Source organism: Myotis myotis, unplaced genomic scaffold, assembly GCF_014108235.1.
Source record: "Myotis myotis isolate mMyoMyo1 unplaced genomic scaffold, mMyoMyo1.p scaffold_m19_p_11, whole genome shotgun sequence".
Classification (NCBI taxonomy): domain Eukaryota; kingdom Metazoa; phylum Chordata; class Mammalia; order Chiroptera; family Vespertilionidae; genus Myotis; species Myotis myotis.
Window position 1 is genome coordinate 58345694 of NW_023416315.1, and position 12432 is coordinate 58358125.

The 12432-nt window shown below is 42.2% G+C and overlaps 1 pseudogene; it reads right to left on the bottom strand.

The window, feature by feature from the left end:
* Positions 1–6353: 6353 nt before the first annotated feature.
* Positions 6354–6466, bottom strand: LOC118666716 (annotated as a pseudogene).
* Between the last annotated feature and the right edge of the window lie 5966 nt (positions 6467–12432).

The window sequence follows — 12432 nt, forward strand, 5'->3', positions numbered from 1 at the left end:
CTCTCCTTGTTCCGATAGGCCAAGTGCTTCCCCTATATGTGACTGTGCCATTGCTATTATTACTTGCTTTATAATAGAGAGGTAATGAAATTTGGTGATTTAACACATGGGGTCCAGAACTAAGCTGCCTAGGTTTGAAGCTCAGCCCTACCACTTGTTGCTGCATGACCTTGAGCAACTTGCTTAACCTATCTGTGCCTCGGTTTCCTTTTCTATAAAATAAGAATGACAATAGTGTCTACTTCATACACGAATATACATAAGGCAGGTAAGCATGGCTTGCACAGAAGTTCCACACAAGCGCTAGTGACTATTACACAATTTTCCTAGGTAGGGCTTTCACCATCGGGGACTGCTCTAATGACCTTCAACCATCAAGATGGAAAATGTCTAGGAGGATCTGGAGACAAGTTAAACTGCTTGCAAAGAACACGGGGAAACATGCCTAGTGACTGTGGCCCCTCTGGGTCACAAAGGATGAAGGAGAGTCACAGATGACATGGGTCAGGGAGGGCCACATAGACAGTCAGGCCCCACCCTCATCTTAGAGCCTCTTGTTGCCAAGTTGAGGGCAAAACTGGTGGCAGCCCCTAGGTCTCTCAGTCTCCTATCCCCAGACCAAGTTCTTCCCATTGCCCCGTGCTGATCTCATAGGGGAGAGATGGCACTCCTGGCACAGGTCCTCATCGCACCTAGGGTCGGCCTTCCCACACACTCGGGAAGCTGATCTCCCTGTGTCTTCTCCCTGCGCTGATTCCCTTCACATCTCTTTGCCAGAATAGTTTTGCTTCAAATACAAATGTCTCTCATCCTGCCTCAATGTTTAAGGATGTGCTGGGCTTCTCTTCTGGAAGCGATGTGGCTTTGTGCGTGCCTCTGATTTTTATGGAGACTAAGAGAATCGGTACTATTACTTCTCTTCTTTTAATGCCACTTCTTATTCTCTCCAGTCCTTTCCCAAAGGTAAGCAATCAATGCTTATTGTCAACAAATGGGACACTGAGACCCTGAAAAGATTCCTTGATGTGTGTATCTATATCTATGTCCATGTCCATGTCTATGTCTCGTCTACATCTATGTATATGTCTACATCTATGTCTATATCTATATCTATATTTATATTTATGTCTATGCTTATCTATATCTATATATCTGTCTATACCTACATCTACATCTACATCTACATCTACATCTACATCTACATCTACATCTACATCTACATCTACATCTACATCTGTACCTGTATCTGTATCTGTATCTGTATCTGTATCTGTATCTGTATCTGTATCTGTATCTGTATCTATATCTCTCCAAGGCTACATGGTGAGTTAGTAGCAGGTTCAGGACAAGAGCACAGAGGTCCTGTTTTGTCTATACCTAATGGGAGTGGGGTATGAATGGATAACACCTCCCCTCAGGTGTTATGGAAGGTATGCTATTCTGACCATGTAAGTCACCCATGACATGTGGTAGAAACACCAAAGGCAAAATTTATGATCAAGCACCAATGGGATGGCAGGGACAGAAAAGGACAAGTTGACTAGCAAGGAGCTGAATTGGAAGTCAGGAGATTATGTGATTGTGAATGGAAGATGTGAGGAGTAGAAGCTGTCCTTAATGAAAGAATCATTAATAAAAGTCCCTAGAAGCTCCATATCTTCTGGAAGCCTATGCAGCTAAGAGATTACCCACCTTTTGGAGGAACCTGCAGGCCCACTAGCAGCCTCCTCCTCACTCCCATGCACAACCTGAGCAGAATAAAGCTGATGTGCGCCTTCCAACCCAAGATGGCCAGCTTCTCAAAGACCATGACGCTGCTCCAGCAAAGCTACTTTTTGATGAACTCAAGGAGACTTGAGCCATCATCTGAGCCAGCGCAGTTCCAACCATTCCAAGGTTCTGATGAGCACCACACGGGCTGGGGGAGGAAGCGGGGAGCTGAATGGGCAGGGTCCTGGGACCCCCCTCCTCCAGTTCCAATGGGGAAACTCTGCTTTCAAAGAAAATGTTCCCATTTAGAAAGAAGAAAACCATGAGCGAGAGCACTGTCCGAGGCAATTCAGCCGCAGAGATGAAGTGACTGGCCACAGGCCATCCAGCTCATTGGTGCCAGAGCAAATCTGGGTCTCCCAGTGCCAGATCCTTCGCATCTCCCCGTGCTGTGCTACTACCTGTCTATTATACATACATGTCTCAATAATGACGCTACAGAATGCTCAGATGATGTTTTAGAAAAGAAGTAGGAAAGAAAGCACCCAAATCTCCATAAAGTGCAGACAATATTATCTATCACCAATACTCCAATGAGACAAAGATACCTCCATACCCAGCTTGCAAGTGTCCTGTTCTCTCTCCTCCAACCCTCAGAACAACCCTTAGTACAATCACCCAATCGCTGCCCTTGTTTTTTTTTTTTTGTTTTTTTTTTTAATATATTTTATTGATTTTTTACAGAGAGGAAGGGAGAGGGATAGAGAGTCAGAAACATCGATGAGAGAGAAACATCGATCAGCTGCCTCCTGCACATCTCCTACTGGGGATATGCCCGCAACCCAGGTACATGCCCTTGACCGGAATTGAACCTGGGACCTCTCAGTCCGCAAGCCGACGCTCTATCCACTGAGCCAAACCGGTTTTGGCCCTTGTTTCTTTTTCAAGAGAGATCCCTCCTCAGCTTTAGCACCCCTTCCCTCTGTCAAAACAAGGGGGAATCTGCCGCCAATAATTTTTATCTGTGGTTCAATTTACTGACCCCTTTTTCATTGCCAGTGAGTGTCTTCAGTATACTCTGTTCCTTAGTGGTATTTGCTTTTAAAATTTTATCTCTAATGATTTCACAAAAATTTATATCCCTTATTAAAGGAATTTCAGGCATCTGTGATGGAAGAAGGGGGGAGACACTTTTTCTTAGTGGTTGGGAAGATGGTGTGATCATATTAGGTATTCATTCAAGGTATCCTGAAGATGGCCAAAGAGCAAATTATATTTTGATCTCTCACAGGCAGAAATCTCCACATAATAATTTGGGTCTGTGAGCAGAACTTGAAGCATCCCTGGTTGACTTTTCAACTGCACGCTATCTCAAAGGCCCTTGCCTGCATTTGCCAGAATTCTGCCTGGTAGGGAGAGATACATAGGTAGCTGTGGGGCCCTCTGCACCCCCCCCTTCTCCTAGTCCACAGAAAATTTTAACTTTCCCCTCCCTTTGCCAACTCCCCTGTGGTCTCAAGTGTTCCAGGAAATGAGGAGTCATTCTTTATTTCTTGTTTCATAAGGAGAGGGCGCCATGTGACTCCCTGTGGAAGGGAGTAGTGAGGTGGGGAGCCTGCTGAGGCCCTGGCTCAGGATTCCTAAGGGAGGAGCCAGCTCTGTCCCTTGCCCCTTAGTGTGGCCATCCTGGAAACTGATTCAACTTGGCACAGCTCCACAGCAGAGCGCCCCCTTCCCCTCTTCTTCCCACCCCACCCCCCTTCACTGAGCTCTTCCTGCCCTCTGCCCTGGGCTCCTACTTTCATTCCTTCTATCTTCTGGCATTTTTTTTCCACGTTGTTTTCCTTTGTATTTAATAATAGCTCCACATTTTCTTTTTTATCGGAAATCAAGAATCATGCCTGTATCATGTGTTCACTTTGGGAATAAAATTTATGGCAACACTTGCCATTGGATTAATTGCTTTTCATTAGCTTCAGACTTCTTAATGATTATAAATTGTTTGCCTGGACAAGAAACAGTTCCATCCTGTTCTCCCAATTTACTAGCCTTCAATTGCAACCAGAAACTGGAAGTCTTGGATTGCTTTTCTGCATCAGGGTCTGGCCATGCTGAGAGTGGGGGAGAGGGTGGGTAATTCTAGATCTTTAGACTTCAAAGCCCAGATGATGGTCTACAGGCCGAATAAAAAAATGAATTAGCTTTTCTAAGCCATAGACTGCTCTGTATCTCAGGTCTCAAATCTATAAAGTGGAGTGAGAAAGACAAGATATGCATATTTAATAACAAGCTTACTTTAAAATCAGTTATGAAAAACCTATACTTCATATAATGAATGGGGTTTCAAACGCAAGCAAGAAAGAGTTTACCCACCAAAAGGGAGCGGCAGAATAAATCCCAATGGAAAATTCGTGCCTTTCTGTGGTTGGAGTCATTTGGTCAAGAAATGATGAAATTACAAATTTCTGAAAAGGGTGTGTGTTTTAGAGTTACTGAGGTCCAGGTCTCAGCATGATATTCGGGCAAGGCCAGCATTTAACTCCAATGCAGAATAAAGAGGAGGAAGTGGTCATGACCAGCATTCTTTCCCACTACAGCAGCGCCTCCCTGGTCTAGTAATGCCCATTCGTCTCTCCATCTCATGCACTCGGAATCAAGCTCTCTCAGCAAGCCTGTGCACCCATCATTCCCTGCGGGATAATCCATCCTTGAATTCAATATGGGGATGGTTGGCAAAAAGTGACTGCACTGCCCTTGCCCACACCCCAGCTATTGATTTCAGTCCTTTCGGTAGCTAGGATCATCCATCTTGGACTGGCATGTAGGAAGAGAGGGAAGTAGACCCAGGAGAACCAGGCAGTCCAGGCCAATCTGTACTTTTGGCCCCAAAACACACAATGGTTAATGCATTCAGTTATCCAACAAACAATTGTTGAGTACCAGCTGAATTAGGATGAGAGCTAAGCTGCTCTGACAAAAGGCATACACTACACTGACACAGGCTTAATCTCTCTTCCCTGTTACATAAGATCGTTTGGTGACCCAAATTCCTTTCCTATTGTTAATCTGCTTTCCCGTTGGGCAGCACTATTCAAAGTATGATCCAGGGATGGACAGCACCAGGGACACCTGGGAGCTTGTTAGAAATTTAAATTCTTAGGTCAGTAACTCTGGTGGTGGGCCCAAGAATCAGTGTTTTACCAAACTCTTCAGGTGATTATTTTTTTTCTTTCAATTTTTCTTATGGTAAAATACACATAACATAAATTTACCATCATAACCATTTTAAAGTGTACAGTTCAGAGGTATTACATACATTTACAATGTTATGCTCCATCACCACCATCCATCCCCAGAACTTTTCATTTTGCCAAACTGAAATTCTGTACCCATTAAACATTAACTCCGATTCCCCTCTTCTCCTAGCCTCTAGAAACCACCACCATTCTACTTTCTGTCTATGATTTTGACTACTCTAAATATCTCATATAAGTGGCCTCACACAGTATCTGTCTTTTTGTGACTAGCTTATTTCACTTAGCATATCTTCAAAGTTTATCCATGTTGTAGCATCTGTCAGAATTTCCTTCCTTTTTAAAGATGAATAATATTGCATGTATACAACACATTTTGCTTATCCATCCATCTGTCAGTGAACACTTGAAGTGCTTCTATGTTTTAGCTATCCTATATAATAAAAGGCTAATATGCAAATAGACCGAACAGCGGAACAACCAACCAACCAGTCACTATGACATGCGCTGACCACCAGGGTGGAGCAGGTGAGCGGGGGTGCCAGACCAAGGCAGGGCATCAGTCACTGTCATCGGGGCGAGCCTCTGGAGGTTACTGAAAATTCTTTGCTCCCGCGCGCTGCAGTCCCACCTGGTGTTCGCACCCACTGCCGGCACTGGAGCCACTGCTTGCACCCACTGCTGGTTAGCAGGTGTGAGTGGCAGCTGCCGGCCCTGATCGCCCTCAGGGCTTCTCCACCTCCCCCTGCTCCTGAGGGGTGATCGGGGCAGTAGCCACCGCTCACATCCTCTGACAGTGCCAGCCCCAATCACTCCAGGCCGTCATCGGGTGTGAGCGGGGCCGGCGCTGTCAGCACATGAGAGCAGTGGTGGTGGGAGTGGGACTGCTGGCAGACAGAGGACTGGGGGCTGCAGCAGGAGGGGCTGGGCAGGAGAGTGGAGGATGGCTGAGACCCGCCCCTGTGCCCACTACAGCTTCCTGGCCCACAGTTCCTTTCAAGGTGAACATATTTGTGCACTGGGCCCCTAGTTTTGAATAATGCTGTTATGAACATGGCTGTACTAATATTGTTTCAAGACCCTACTTTCAATTATTTTAGCTATATACCCAGAAATAGAATTGCTGAATCAAATGGTAATCCTACTTTTAATTTTTTTAAATCATCATACTATTTCCACAGCTGCTGTGTCATTTTACATTCCTACCAAAAGTTCATAAGAGTTCCGATTTCTTTAATCCTCACCAACACTTGTTTTCTGTTGCTGTTTTTTGTAGTGGTTGCTTGTTTCTAATAGTAACCACCATAAAGGGTATGAGGTGGTGAATTATTGTAGCTTTGATTTGCATTTTCCTAATGATCAATGATATTGAGTATATTTTCATGTGCTTATTGGTCATTTGTATATCTTCTTTGGAGCAATGTTTATTCAAGTCCTTTGTCCATTTTTAAACTGATAAGAACAGATACTATACTTGATAGGCCAAAAGGCCGAGAAGTGATGGCCATTTTTGTTGTTGAGATTTAGGAGTTCTCTATATATTTGGATATTAATCCCTTATCAGATATATGATTTACAAATAATATTTCTCACTATGTGTACTGTCTTTTTCCTTTGTTGATATTGTCTTTGATATACAAAAAATTATTTTTTATAGTCTAATTTGTCTATATTTTTCTGTTGTTGCCTATGCCTTTGGTATCATATTAAGAAATCATTGTTGCCCTGGACGGCTTGGCTCAGTGGGTAGAGCATCGGCCTGCAGACTGAAGGGTCCCGGGTTTGGTTCCGGCCAAGGGCACATGCCTGGGTTGTGGGCTCAGTCCCCGGTGGGGGGGCGTGTAGGAGGCAGCCGATCAATGATTCTCTCTCATCATTGATGTTTCTATCTCTCTCTCCTTCTCCCTTCCTCTCTGAAATCAATAAAGAAATATTTTTTTTTTTAAAAAGAAATCATTGTCAAATCCAATGTCATGAAGCTTTTGCCTAAGAAGGTCTCACATGAGATCTTTGATCCGTATTTAGTTAATTTTTTCATATGGTGGGTAGGTAAGGGTCCAACTTCATACTTAGGCTTGAGAAGCCTTGGTCTCAAGCACTGTCCTCATTTACATGATCAAAGCTAGGTCTCTGGTATGTTTTTGTGCCAACTATAAGGAAGAAAGATGAGAAAGTAAATCCAGGACAGCAATTCCTTTTAAGGATGTGAGGTGGGAAGTTGAACTCTTCACTTTTGCTCACATTCAGTTAGTGAGAACTTAGACACATGCCCACTCTAGCTGCCAGGGAGGCTGGAAAACGTAGTTTCTGACTGGCATTCTACGTACCTATCTACCATGGTTTATTATGAAAGGAGAGAATGTGTCTTAGCATCTAGAAGCCTTTGAGGTTCCTGTTATATGCTAGGCACAGTGCTAGTAGGAGGAGACAATCCTCTTCAACAAGGCAGTCCATGCACTCAAAAGGCTGGTCTATAAGTTACTTCCTACTCATGCAATGATTAAATAATGGGGCCTAAGTGTGGTTGGTCCCTCAAACTAGAGTGTCTTAGATATGCAAGTCTCTCATCTTTTAAAAAATGGTATTAATGTCTATGGACATTCACATTCTAGTAAGGCCACCAATGACATCGCTCTGGAGTGAGGATTGGCATATTCTTGCCTATGGAACAAATCAAGCCCATTGACTATATTTGTAAATAAAGTTTTGTTGGAACACAGCCACCCCCAATTCTTTTCATATAGCCTATGGCCGCTCTCGCACTACAGCAATTTAGTAATTTTAACAGTTTGTATGGCCCACAAGGATGACAATATTTACTAGCTAGACCTCTTCGTAGGGAAAGTTGGCCAAGCCCTGCTCTGGAGTGAGGTTCAAAACCATTCTTGGTGGTAGGTACTTAGTAAAGGTCTTTCAGGTGGTCTAAGATAATCCAAAACACCCAAAGTTAGGCACTCCCATCACCAAGGGAGAAGAAAGGAGTGGGGTTAGGAAACTGTTTCTTCTAGGAATTGAATGCTAATTTAAATTTTCTTCTGTTGCCAAGCACTATGCTAGACATTTAGATATATTATCCTACTTAACTTTCTCAAGACTCCACAATGTAGGAATCATGGCTCAGCTTTGCTCTAAACAAAACAATATAGTTGATGTGTACATTTTGACTAGAGGGTCAAGGTAACCTCTATTCTAGACCCAACTTTTTAATTTATTAGCAGTTTGACATCTGGCAATTCATTATTCTTCTATGTGGCTCCATTTCCTCCCTTTCAGAACATGAGAATAATATACCTGCTCCTCCTGTCTTACAGGGTTTTGTGAGTAAAGTGAGATAAGTTATGTGAACGAATTCAGTGAACTAATAGCAGGTAGCTGATGCTGCTGATACCCTAAAATATAGTGTCTTATAATAAGAACCAATTATTTTGCTTATGACTTTGTATGTTGGCCAAACTATGTGGTCTGGGCTAGCTTAGTTGATCATTGCTAGGTTCACTCATGCATCCATGATATGGCAAGTTGGGTAAGTGAAGGGTGATCCAGGATGGCCTCAATCACTTATCTGATGGTTGTCAAGCCTTAGGTCTGGATAACAGGGACGACTGGGTCATATTTATCTGATCATCCAGGAGGCCAGCTTGGACTTCTTCATGTGGCAGTCTCAGGGTTCCAAGAGAAGACAAGCTCCAATGTACACATGATTTTCAAGTCCCTGCTTGTGCCATAATTCCTGACATGCTACTGGCTGAGCCCAGAATCAGGTGGTAGGGCATTCAGAGTTTCCTCGTAAGGAAGCACAGAAGGATGGATCCAGGGGAGGAGGAAAATATGCAGCTATTTTTGCAATCTATCAGATTATAGCCAATCAGGGTAGTAGTGTCAGGTGTTCTAGCATTCAGTGGCCAACATCAAGATGGGAGCTGCAGCCGAAACCGGTTTGGCTCAGTGGATAGAGCGTTGGCCTGCGGACTGAAGGGTCCCAGGTTCGATTCGGGTCAAGGGCATGTACCTGGGTTGCCGGCACATCCCCAGTAGGAGATGTGCAGGAGGCAATTGATCGATGTTTCTCTCTCATCGATGTTTCTAACTCTCTATCTCTCTCCCTTTCTCTCTGTAAAAAATCAATAAAATATATTAAAAAAAAAAAGAAAAAGATGGGAGCTGCAGTGTCTGTGCCCAATGGCAGGGCAGTAGAGTCTTTGCTGGAGCCATCCCACACTCTATTCTGGGTGTTATTCTCAGCTGAGTGGTTCTTTGAAACTTAACTATCTGGCCTTCCCAAAGAGTCTGTGAGGCACCCAATAGCCTTTAATAAATTCTTTTTTTGTTGTTGTTTAGACTAGCTTCCAACTTCAGAATCCTGACACTGAGAGTTTTCTAAGGCTGGAGCTCTGTAGCTTTAAATACCCATGCTGAAGAAGGCACACTTTTTTGGGTTTTGTTTTTGTGGGGTTTTTTATTTTATATTTTTGGGGCTTGTTTTTTTTTGGCAAATAAATGTTTAGTTCACCTACCTCTATGTTCATATTTATATAACCCAGTTAGGTTTTAATACACAGACACTGGACTATCCAACTACCAAAGCAGAAGGTTTGAGAAAAGAAGGAAAGCAAACTCCATTTCTTTCCACTTAGGAAAACAAGCACTTAAATTTTGTGTGAAAAATCTAAGCTCTCTAGCTCCACTCAGCGTCCTGTTGAACTTATGTGGCACCATATTCATTTGTAAGAGAATGAAATGAAAGTTGCTCACTGTAGTAGCTTCACTGTACAACCTTATTCTTTGGCCAATTTTCAATGGATATGTCACTTAAAAAATATTTTCAAACTAAAAACAGTAGAGAATAGTGGCCAGGAGTATGGGCTGTGAAGTTAGATAGGCCTGGATTTGAATCATGCTGCAGCTCTATACTTCTTCTGTGACCCTGGGGCTGCTACTCAGCTTTTCAGAGCCTCCTGTGTAAGATGAGAATAATAAAAGGGTCCATCTCATAGTCATACTGTGAGGATTTAACAAAAATGTAAGACCTGGCTTCATCTGCCATTGGAGAATGACCCTTGGGAGTAATTTATTAAACCTGATGATACATTTTTAAATCAAGATGTTAAGTATAGTACTTTTGCCTGACTTCAGCAGTCATAAAAATAGCCATCATCATTTTCCTTTTTTGTGATGCTAGTCACGTTATTTCCAGAAGTGGAGCATTTAGAAATACACTGAGTGGCCAGATTATTATGACCACCTGACGTTTGTAGGCAAATTAGCTATAATTTCACGCTGAAGTTGCTAGAGGGCCAGATCATTATAAACGTCTGAATAGCACAACATACCTAAGTATCGTTGCTGATCAAGTTCATCCTATCATGTTGATGGTGTATCCCAATGGAGATGGCTTCTTCCAACAAGACAACGCGCCATGCCACGGTGCTCGTATTGTGCAGGAGTGGTTTCAAGAACATGAGGGAGACTTTACCTTGCTTAGGTGGCCCCCACAATCACCAGATCTCAATCCAATTGAGCATTTTGGGATGAAGTTAAAAGAGCCATCAGGCAGATGGTTCCACAACCATCAAATCTCACAGAACTTGACAGTGCTATTCATCAGGCATGGTGTCAGATTCCTCGCATCACCTTTCAACATCTCGTGGAGTCCATGCCAAGAAGAATCGCCGCAGTATTGAAGGCAAAAGGTGGCCCAACGAAGTACTGATGGGATGGTTGTAATAATCTAGCCACTCAGTGTATAGAAGTCTTCCTCTAAATATCTCTCTTTTTTTTATTATTGTGGTGGAAAACGTACATTAACTATCATCTTAACCATTTTTAAGTGTACAGTTAAATAGTGTTAAGTATATTCACATTGTCATGCAATAGATCTCTGGAACCTTTCCAGCTTGCAAAACTGAAACTCTGTACCCATTAAACACTAATTCTCCCTTCCCCCAGCCCTTGACAACCATCTTCCTAATTTCTGCTTTTATGATTATGACTAATTTAGAGACTTCATATAAGTGGAATCATGCAATATTTGTCCTTTTGTGACTGGGTTATTTCACTTAGTGACATGTCCTTGAGGTTAACCCATGTTGTAGTAGGTGCCAGGATTTCCTTCTTTGTTAAGGCTGAATAATATTCCATTGTATGGATATGCCACAGTTTCTCTTTCCATCCGTCCGTGAACATTTCAGGTGCTTCCATCTGTGACTATTGTGAATAATGCTACAATAGATGGGTGAGTAAGCATTTCTTTAAGACTCTGGTTTGGCCCTAACCGGTTTGGTTCAGTGGATAGAGCGTCGGCCTGCGGACTGAAAGGTCCCAGGTTCGATTCCGGCCAAGGGCATGTACCTTGGTTGCGGGCACATCCCCAGTAGGAGGTGTGCAGGAGGCAGCTGATCGATATTCCTCTCTCATTGATGTTTCTAACTATCCCTCTCCTTTCCTCTCTGTGAAAAATCAATAAAATATATTTAAAAAAATAAAATAAAAAAAGACTCTGGTTTGAATTCTTTTGAATATATACCTAGTTGGATGGCTGGATCATACAGTAATGTTATACTTTTGACTTACATGTGTATAATAATTAGCGATGTTGAGTATCTTTTTATATGCTTGTTAGCCATTTGTGTATCTTCTTTGGAGAATTGTCTATTCAAGACCTTTGCCCATTTTTAATTGGGTTGTTTGTTGTTGTTGCTGTTGAGTTGTAGAAGTTCCTTATATATTTCAGATATAACTTATCATTTTTATTATTTGCAAATACTTTCTCCCACTCCATAAGTTGGCTGCCTTTTCATTTTGCTGTTTCCTTTATTGCACAGAGTTTGATACAGTTCCATTTGTTTATTTTTGCTTTTGTCACCTGTGCCTTGTGTGTCATATCTAAGAAACCATTGCCAAATCCAATGCCCTGAAGCTTTCCCCCTATGTTTTCTTCTAGGAGTTTTATGTACTTTTACGTCTTATTGTTAGATTTCTAATCCACTTTGAGTTAATTTTTATATATGCTGTAAAGTAAGGGTCCAACTTCTTTTATATGTGGATATCCAGTTTTCCCAGCACCATTTGTTGAAGAGACTTCCCTTTTCCCATTGTGTAGTCTTGGCACCCTTGTCAATCATTTGGCCATATATGCAGGGGTTTATTTCTGGGCTCTCTATTCTGTTCCATTTGCCTATGTATCTGTTTTTATGCCAGTCACACATGGTCATGATCACTGTTGCTTTGTAGTATATTTTGAAATCAAGACCTGTGAGGCCCTCAACTTTGCTATGCTTTTTCAAGATTGTTTTGGCTATTCAGGGTCATTTGAAATTCCCTTTTAGGATTTTTTTTCTATTTGCAACGACTGCAGTATTTTATTTTTTTTTATGTTATAGTAAACAAGACGAATTTCCTTTCATTGTTATTGTCAGTGTATAGAAACACTTTTGGTTTTTCTGTGTTAATTTTGTATCCTGAAATCATC